Source organism: Sminthopsis crassicaudata, chromosome 1, assembly GCF_048593235.1.
Source record: "Sminthopsis crassicaudata isolate SCR6 chromosome 1, ASM4859323v1, whole genome shotgun sequence".
Classification (NCBI taxonomy): Eukaryota; Metazoa; Chordata; class Mammalia; order Dasyuromorphia; family Dasyuridae; genus Sminthopsis; species Sminthopsis crassicaudata.
The window spans coordinates 240,867,525-240,876,164 of record NC_133617.1 but is presented as its reverse complement, the minus strand read 5'-3'; the positions used below and the strand labels follow the sequence as shown (position 1 = coordinate 240,876,164).

The 8,640-nt window shown below is 34.5% G+C and overlaps 1 pseudogene; it reads left to right on the top strand.

Annotated features, from left to right (window-relative positions):
- Window positions 1-2,777: 2,777 nt before the first annotated feature.
- Window positions 2,778-3,442, top strand: LOC141549634 (S-phase kinase-associated protein 1 pseudogene; annotated as a pseudogene).
- Window positions 3,443-8,640: the final 5,198 nt, after the last annotated feature.

Here is an 8,640-nt window from a genome sequence, read left to right as displayed (position 1 = left end):
TAATTTCTTTTGTTTCCTGAAAAAAAAAAAAAAAAGAAAAAAAAAAGACTTATTTATGCAACAAAAAGAAAGAAAACATTTCTACCAGAACCCACAGTAAAAATCAAAACAAAAAAAAGGGCAACAAACTTACCTACAATTTTTCTAACTTATGATACCCTATGTAACTTTGTATTATTAAGTGGTAGATCTTGATCTCTGGCCCTGAAAAGACCACATAACTTTGAATTTCATCAAAGACAAGTGGGGATTCACAATCATAGCTAACTTATGATTCTACACTTTTTTGACTATCAAGTCATCATACCCTCTTAGTCTGTAGTTCCTAGGCAGCACTGTGAACTTAGAGTCAGGAAAACCTGAATTCAAATTTCATCTCCAAGACTGGTTATTTGACTTTGGGAAAGTCACTTAACTCCTGTAAGCTTGTATCCTCATTTTATACATGAGGATCATCATCATCATCATCATCATCATCATCATCATCATCATCATCATCATCATCATCCTCATCCTTACTTCTCCAGGTAATTTTCATGGGAGAAATGAGATATTTGCAAAAGTTCTTTGTAAATCTTAAAGTGCTATATAAATGTTACTTACCACTACTATTACAACTACTATTAAGTTCAAGTTTAATGTTGGGACAAAATAAAGCACTGGTAGGTCATAAAAGAGTTAAGTAAAGCAAATTTACTTAGGCCTGGTATAACAAGGATAATCAATAAGGTTAATATATAGATATAACCTCCTTTGTATCCAAATAAGAACATATTTTTAGCAGGACAGGATGTGATGACTCTTGTAGTCTTCAGACATTCTACCAAATGGAAGGGGCCACTTATACCTTTAGGTGACTAAATGACCAAGAAACCCATACTGCCAGAGGCAACCAGAAAGTTGCAGAAAAGTAGGAGACATGTTTTGAGGACAGCAAGAAACTAAGTCATATTTCATGTGGGGAGAAGGCATGTTGAAGAGGGAGAGAATATGATGAAAAACCTGGGAAATATCAGTCACCTGCTATGCTTATATTTCTACTTTTGAGCTCTGTTGCTTATCTGCTGGTTTAGCATTCCAGTCTGGTACTGGTTGCTTCACATTGGGGACTATGTGACTACAGCAATCTTGATTATGGTACACAGATATCAAAGAGCTACTCTGAAATGTGAATTTTGTGCTAGTTAATATTTTCTTAATAACTGTATTTTGATACCAAAAAGTGAGAAAATAGAATAATATTAGCCTCCAATGAACACTTCCACAGGTTCACTTGACTTTAAACTGCATGGGCAAGATACCTTCTTCTGGTAGCATGGTGCCTAAATAACAAGTTCTCTTGTCTCTCCCCATCTTTTCCACCCTCATCAACCTCTTTTAAAGGTTGAATCTGCAAATCTTAAGTTATGATATGAGAGTAAATGTCAAAGAAAAACTATTATTTCTCTTGTCACAGTCATTTTGGGTTGAAGGCCTGGAATTCAAAAGTGACATCTTACATTTCCTATACAAAGATAAGGTTAAAGTTTGGGTCTTGCAACCTCCAAAATATGCAATTTGTGTTCTGTCAGACCTTAGTCAAAAGTCAGGCTTGTCTAGATGATTCAATAGCTTTTTTGAATTTCAGCTGTTGTTTTTATCTTTGAAAATTCCTTACCATTAAATAGTTGTGATATTAAAAAAAAAAAAGCTAATATAAAAGAAAAACAGAATTTTTACTGAGCTGATTTTAAAGTGCTTTCCATTACTAAACTTTCCTTATAAATTTTTTTTTGTTGGAATTAAAGAGAAAATGATTTAGGAAATGCCATTTTAGCATGGGTAAGTTGGGAGGAATGGATCTCTTTGTTAATTAAACAAAGCTGCCATGACTTTGGCTTTCAAATATCTAGTGACTTGATAGATTATGATCTATTGTATCCACTTCTCAACATGAGCTAGTGGGAAGTCCCAAAGTAAGTATTCTGGGCTGGTCCTAATTCAAACTGTTAGTATATGATTAATATTGGGACAAGATGAGACATTCATAGATCATTCAACACTTAATAAAAGGAGATTTACTTATCTATAGTAGAAAAATATTAAACAAAGATAAGCACTAGGATACCTTAAGTTGATTTAGCTGAATGAAACTGTTTTGCCTGGGTTCCCAACATAGAACACCAACAAAGCCCTTGTGCTACTTTGGCACTCAGGCAATGCTGAAGGGACATCAGTAGTCTGAACCAACAATCCCCTGAACTAGTCAAGTCTTGAGGAATCTTTTAATACATTTCAAGGAAAAAAAAAACTAGCTTAGCTTGTATGGATGAAGGAGTTACTATATTTATTCTACTACAGTAAAAGCAAAGGCTAGTGAGGAAGAATTATCCATGATTGTAACCTCATCTGAAAGTTCATGATACTTTCCAATTCTTCCATAAATGCACATGGAGGCAAAGAAGAAATTTTTCTATACCTTGGGGAAATACCTGTTAAAAGTAGTCATTGTTAAAAGCTAGGAAGCACATCTTTATCACTATGCTTAATGAAAAGTAGGTCCTGCTTTGATATAATGACAAACTCTAGGCTATTTGGATAATAAATAAATACTGGTTGATGAATATAATGGAGAATTAGTGTACTATAAGAAACATGGAAAGACTTATGTGAATTGATACAAAGTGAATAAAGCAGAATCAAGAGAATAATTTACATATAATGATGTAAATGGAAATTTACCTTATATCAATATATACTGTTGAAATGGGATATTGTGAAATTATAATGACCAAGCTATGTCAAAAAAGACATCTGGAAAAACACTCTGCTTCTTCAAAGAGGTAGGAAAAGTGATCTTCGTGCTGCTCTGTACTGCCTTAGGGCTTTTCCTCCCTCATACTTTCTCTTAGCCCAACCAGCCTCCTTGACTCCACCAGCTAGCCCACCAGGTTCCCTAAGGATCTGGTACCATGCCTTCAATTAAGTTAGAGATGTGATGGAAAAATATTTCAAGCTGATGTTAAAATTACAAAATACTCTTAACTATCAAAACCATGTTAGAAGATCTGGGAATGGATGATAAAGAGAATGGTGATCCATTTCCTCTATCAAATATTAATGCAGTGGTATTTAAAAAGGCAGCTCAGTGGAGCGTCCACCATAAGGATGGTCCTCATCATCCTGAGAATGATGAAAACAGAGAGAAATGAACATATGATATTCCAGTTTGGGACCAAGAATTCTGGAAAGTTGACCAAGAAATCCTTTTTGAACTTATTCTGGCTACAACTATTTAGACATTAAAAATTTTGTTTGATGTCACATACAAAACTGTTGCAAATATGATCAAGGGTAAAAACTCCAGAAGAGATTCAAAAGACTTTTAATATCAAAAAGGACTTTTTGGAAGAGGAAGCATGCTCAGATATACAAAGAGAACTAGTGGTGTGAAGAAAAGTGAAGTTTTGTGCTTATTGTCATTGTAACATTGTAAGGATTGTTCCAAATAATTAGTTGCACAGTGCACTATATGCACAATATATAACAATATAATGTTAATATTAGACAAATGCAGCAGCAAATTAGCAGGATATTGCAAGTTGTAGTGTTTTTTGAGTCTGGAGTCTAATCCTATGGATGGTTTAACCAGAATAATCAAAAGTCTTTTTTCCTTTTGTCTGATTAAATCTGAAACCATGTGGGTTCTATATGGAAAGTAGAACTTTTGGCTTTACTTTTCTCATTTTGTTAAGCAGTTTGTTCAGTTCTTGTCCAGCTTTAAACATTAGTTTGCTTGCTATGTGACTTGTCCTTTAAGGCACTTTGGCATATTGTAAATAAAACCCACCAGCAAAAGTTTTTCACCATAGAATTAAGTGTTATCTTTATTCATCAGCTTGAAACAGGCACAAGGCTAATTGAGGTAAATGTTTTGAATGGTTTTTCTTCATGGATGTTTTTTTCCCCCAGTTCCTCAGAATGAAAAAATAGAGGAATACTGGCATAGATTAAGACTAGCCTTGCAATATATAGCAAACAGTCCTCCTTAAATTGGATGTGTCTGTTTTGAATGCTATCAAATTTGAGTGTTTTTTGCTCACTGGAAGCCCAGTTACTAACCAGCAAGCAGCTTGTGGTTATTTGGCAGAAATGTGAACTAGAAAAACTTTTTATAATTAAATAAGATATTTAATCTACCCCCCTCCAAAAAAACAAAACTAAACAAAAAAACACTGAAAGAGGGAGGAAAATCATGGATGTGCAATTCTATTTATATAAAGATCCTCTTTTATAATGTTAATTTTGCTCAATAGATACATGTATATGTAATTTATTTTAAAAATATATTTATATTTTTAGTTGTTTAAAAAAAAGATCATTCCTAGAATATGCAACTTTTCTGTTTTAGTATATGCCCAAATTCTCTTGAAGTTAAATTTTCCCATCATATAAATTTATAGTTTGAAGATGATAATAATAATAATACCTAACATTTAGATATCACTTATCATGTTCCAGTAAATAAACTGCAGTTTCCTTTCTGTATTTATTATGCTGGCTTATTTGAACTAATAAGAACTCTGAAAATTCTAGCAACACTTCTCCTTCATTTTTAAATTCTTAGAAATAATTGTTAGCTATGCTGCTTCCACACCTACTTCTCAATCCTTTGCAATCAGGCTTTTGACACCATCCTTTGCATAAAACTTCTTTCTTCAACACGACCAGCTGTTAAATATCAATGGCTTTATTTCTTTACTCTTAATATTTTTTGATTTCTCCAAATTTTTTAATGTTATTGACAAGCCCCTGCTGTTCATCTATCTCTCTTTACCTTTAGCTTCTATAACACTTTTCCCTTCTAGTTCTCTTACCTGTCAAAAATGTTCATTTTTCAATCGTATTGGTTCATCATCTACCTTCTGTTAGATAATCAGAGATCTTCTCCAAAATTATTTTTCTTTCCTTACATTCTTTATCTTCTTTCACCAATACATATTCAATTATCTCCAAAAGGGTGACTCTAAATGTGTTTAATAGGCCCTAATGTTTCTCCTAAATTTGAATTCTGCATCAAAAATTGTCAGCTAGACATATCTAGTAGACTGTCCTGTCAGCAATTAAAATTAAATCTATCCACAATAAAAAAAAATAATTTTTCCCTAGAACTTCTTTTTCCCCACCTTTCCCAGTTTATTCACTCAAGAGTGACACATGCCATCAGTAAGTGAACATGTGAACAGATGAAATACATAAAATATATATGTACATATGTATCATATATATTTATACTCTCTCTCTCTATATATATATGTATGTTTATAGGGCATATATAGGTATTTATGTCCATAAATGCACACACACACATATGTTCTTTTCAGAAATTAAAAGAGAAGATGAGAAGATATACTTCTTACAAAACAGTTGTACAAGTATAGCACAAGGAGAGAATAAAAGTTCTCGTTGTAACAAAGAAGGATGCTTAAATTATTAAAAAAAAAAAAAAGGAAAGAATGTATCCTTGTTAGCACAAAAGGAAATGGTATCTTATTACTCAGCCATATTGACAAAATTTTATCTTGCCATCAGATTTCAATAATACCCCTGAAGAGAGAGAGGTTATACAACTCTGCCCAAATCTTTCTAATGTAATCAAATTCACATGCAAGTCAAGAAATCCATTACTTCAAATATGAATGTAGCCAGATATGAGGTTGGATGTGTTGAAGATAGCATAATACTAACTACGTCCTCTTGGATGGTCCCCATCCTTATGTGAGTAGGCCATTCTTTCCTATTTCCTCCCTTCAGCACCCCTGAGAGTTTTCCATTAGTCACTTTCTATATTTTGCCCCTCACTCAAGCTCAGATGTAGCCAATCCCTCTGTGAGGAGAACAATGTGGAGAGTAATCCTTTTTTATGTGTCTACCTCTAAGGGAAGCATAGTATTTACTCAACTATCTATTTCTACCAATTAAGGCTACTGCCAGTTAGGAGATCAGGCATAGCTTAGGTTAAAATGGTCTGTATCAGGACTTCTTAAACTTTTCCCACTCATGACTTCTTTTTGTCAGAGATATTTTTTATGGGATTCCATCTCAAATCTGAACTGAGGTGTTTCTGGCAGTGTTCAGGCATGCACAAAGTGCATGTTGTATGTTTAGAATTAAGGCTTCAGTGAAGGTTCAATGATGCAATATAGGCAAGCACTGCCAGAATCACTTCACATTCATTCATTGAATTAATTTTTGGTCATTGAGTTAAAAAACTTGTTACTGTTGCCAAATATTTTGTGATCCCCTATATTTGGTTATGCTTTCTCATATGGAATCACAAAACATTGTTTAAAAAACTTTGGTCTATATCACATGTTTTGTTACCTGCTTGTTACCCAGTAAAATTTGTCATCGATATCAATAATAATTTATCTAATTTGATTCAAGCTGAGAGTATGCATTAGGGTCTTAACCTCTGTCCTGTTACCTTCCAACAGCTTACCTCAGCAGGGGTCAACTGGTTTCTCACCTTCACCAAGTCTTTGGACATCTCTGGCTCTGATTATCTCAATCAGAGAGCTACCTCTTTAGAGGTTCTACCACAACACCTGAGTCACTCAAGTATGCGGCAACAGGTTTTTATTCTAACTTTTTACATAGTATTCCCTAACGTTCACTCTAGCATTCCTTCTGGAGTTCATCTTTCTTCCTCGGAGTTCCCCCAAATTCCCTGGAGTTCCCTCCAGTTCCCTTGGAGTTCCCTCCCCCACCTTTTGCAACTTCCTTTTTATAGTCCCCTGGTCGCACGAGTTTGAGCATGATCAGCAAGAGTGAGGAGGCTTTTCCTCATTAATGGGCTTACTCAATACCTTTATGCCCAGTTATCAGGCTCAGGCAGAATAAGCCTCCAAGTACCTCTTATACTCTGCCCTTAAGATCTGCCCCTGACTGTAACACTGTCCTTTTACCTTTATATATCAGGGACCAATCACAAACTCTTTCAAGCTGTCTTCCCCTTAGATAATGAGGCATACAACCAAGAGTGGTTAGATCACTTTGGTTACTAAAACAGCAACTGAACTATATTAAGAAATAGAAGGGGGGAAAAACCAGCTCTGGATTAAACATCTATCATCTTGAGAAGAAAGAAAAGGTGGTAGAGGGAAAATGAATTTAATCAATTGCAGAGATTTTTGCTCAAGGGAAATTTCATCACTGATTAGACATTTTCCACACACCAGTTTCAGGTGAACTGTCTACCTTGGTGAACAAAGGAGTCAAAACACATAGTGAAACTTGGTTGCACTCAATACCAATGCCAAGACCACTATCAATACCAATACCTCTTTTTCTCTGTTTCTTAAGTCTCTCTTTCTTGCTAAATTGACTCCATTCAAATCCTAATTGAAAGTAAAACTTAAATGATGGTCCTAGAGCATCCATGAAGCACTTGGTTCAAACTTAGGTATGCTTTGATCTAAAACTCTTCATGCATACATACTTTCTTATAATAGTTTGCTTCTCCTCCAGAGAAAGACAAATATATTCTGTTGAGATTAAATATTCCAGAAATTCACACAGTCAAGGATTAAGAATCTTCTCTCTCCTCCCAATAATAAATGTTTCAATAAGCTTGACTAAATTCACATAACAGAGAAAATGCACAAATAAAAAGAGAAGACAGAAAGAAACAGGTCAGCAACTTTCTTCTAGTAAAAAAAAAAAAAAAAAAAAAAAAAAAAAGATTAGTCAGTGGAAAGTGAATCTCCCTTTCTAGTCTTACGATACATTAGAACCCTTTACAATTCTATAGTCCTACCAAATTGCCCTTGCTCTCTCTCAAACACAGTATTACAACTTCTGTCCTCTGAGGCTTTGAGGTGCATTCATGGAAGGTAGTCTCTTCTCTCTTTTCTCCTTTTTTTCCCCTCATACTTCTACTTCTAAGTTTTCCTAATTCTTTTAAAAATTCAGTTTAAGTACCACTTTTTAACATGAGGCCTTTCCTAATTTCCCTAGATGAAAATTCTTCCCTTCTTCCAAATCACCTTGTATTTGATTGTATATTTTAAAAACATACTTATTTTTTACATTCTTAAATGAGTACACATTGGCTCCCCCAATAGAATGAAAGCTCTTTAAAGGCAAGCATTTAAAAAAAAATTGTGTGTTTCCCTAGTGCCTGGCATAGAGTACATGGCTTCTAAATGCTTATTGATTTATTGGGAGATGAGGAGCATAATCACCCTTTGATTAACAGCATTCCTCTTCATTTGGTGGGATTTTTATTGTGTATTATTATCACCCTTCCCCAGCAATAATTTCCCATTAGGTACCTACCCAACAGATGAATTGGTACTTGAAGGTCTGCTCTTGTTATCCCAATCTGACAGAAACACCCAGGCTTTAATCAATTCACCCTTTTCCTCAGTAGATTATGGCTTCTCCCATTAGACCTAAACAAAATCAACAAGCCAAAATATTCTCACTGTGGCTTTTCCTAGTATAGCATGTTGTAAATCAACCAAACTGTTCTGCTCTTATGAATACAGTCAATCTTAACATGTAGGCATTTGACTTTTGCAACTTCAGGCACTGGTGTGGTTTTATTAGGCACCTTATTCCACTTTTATATTGGCAACTTGGCACAGTCATAGCTGT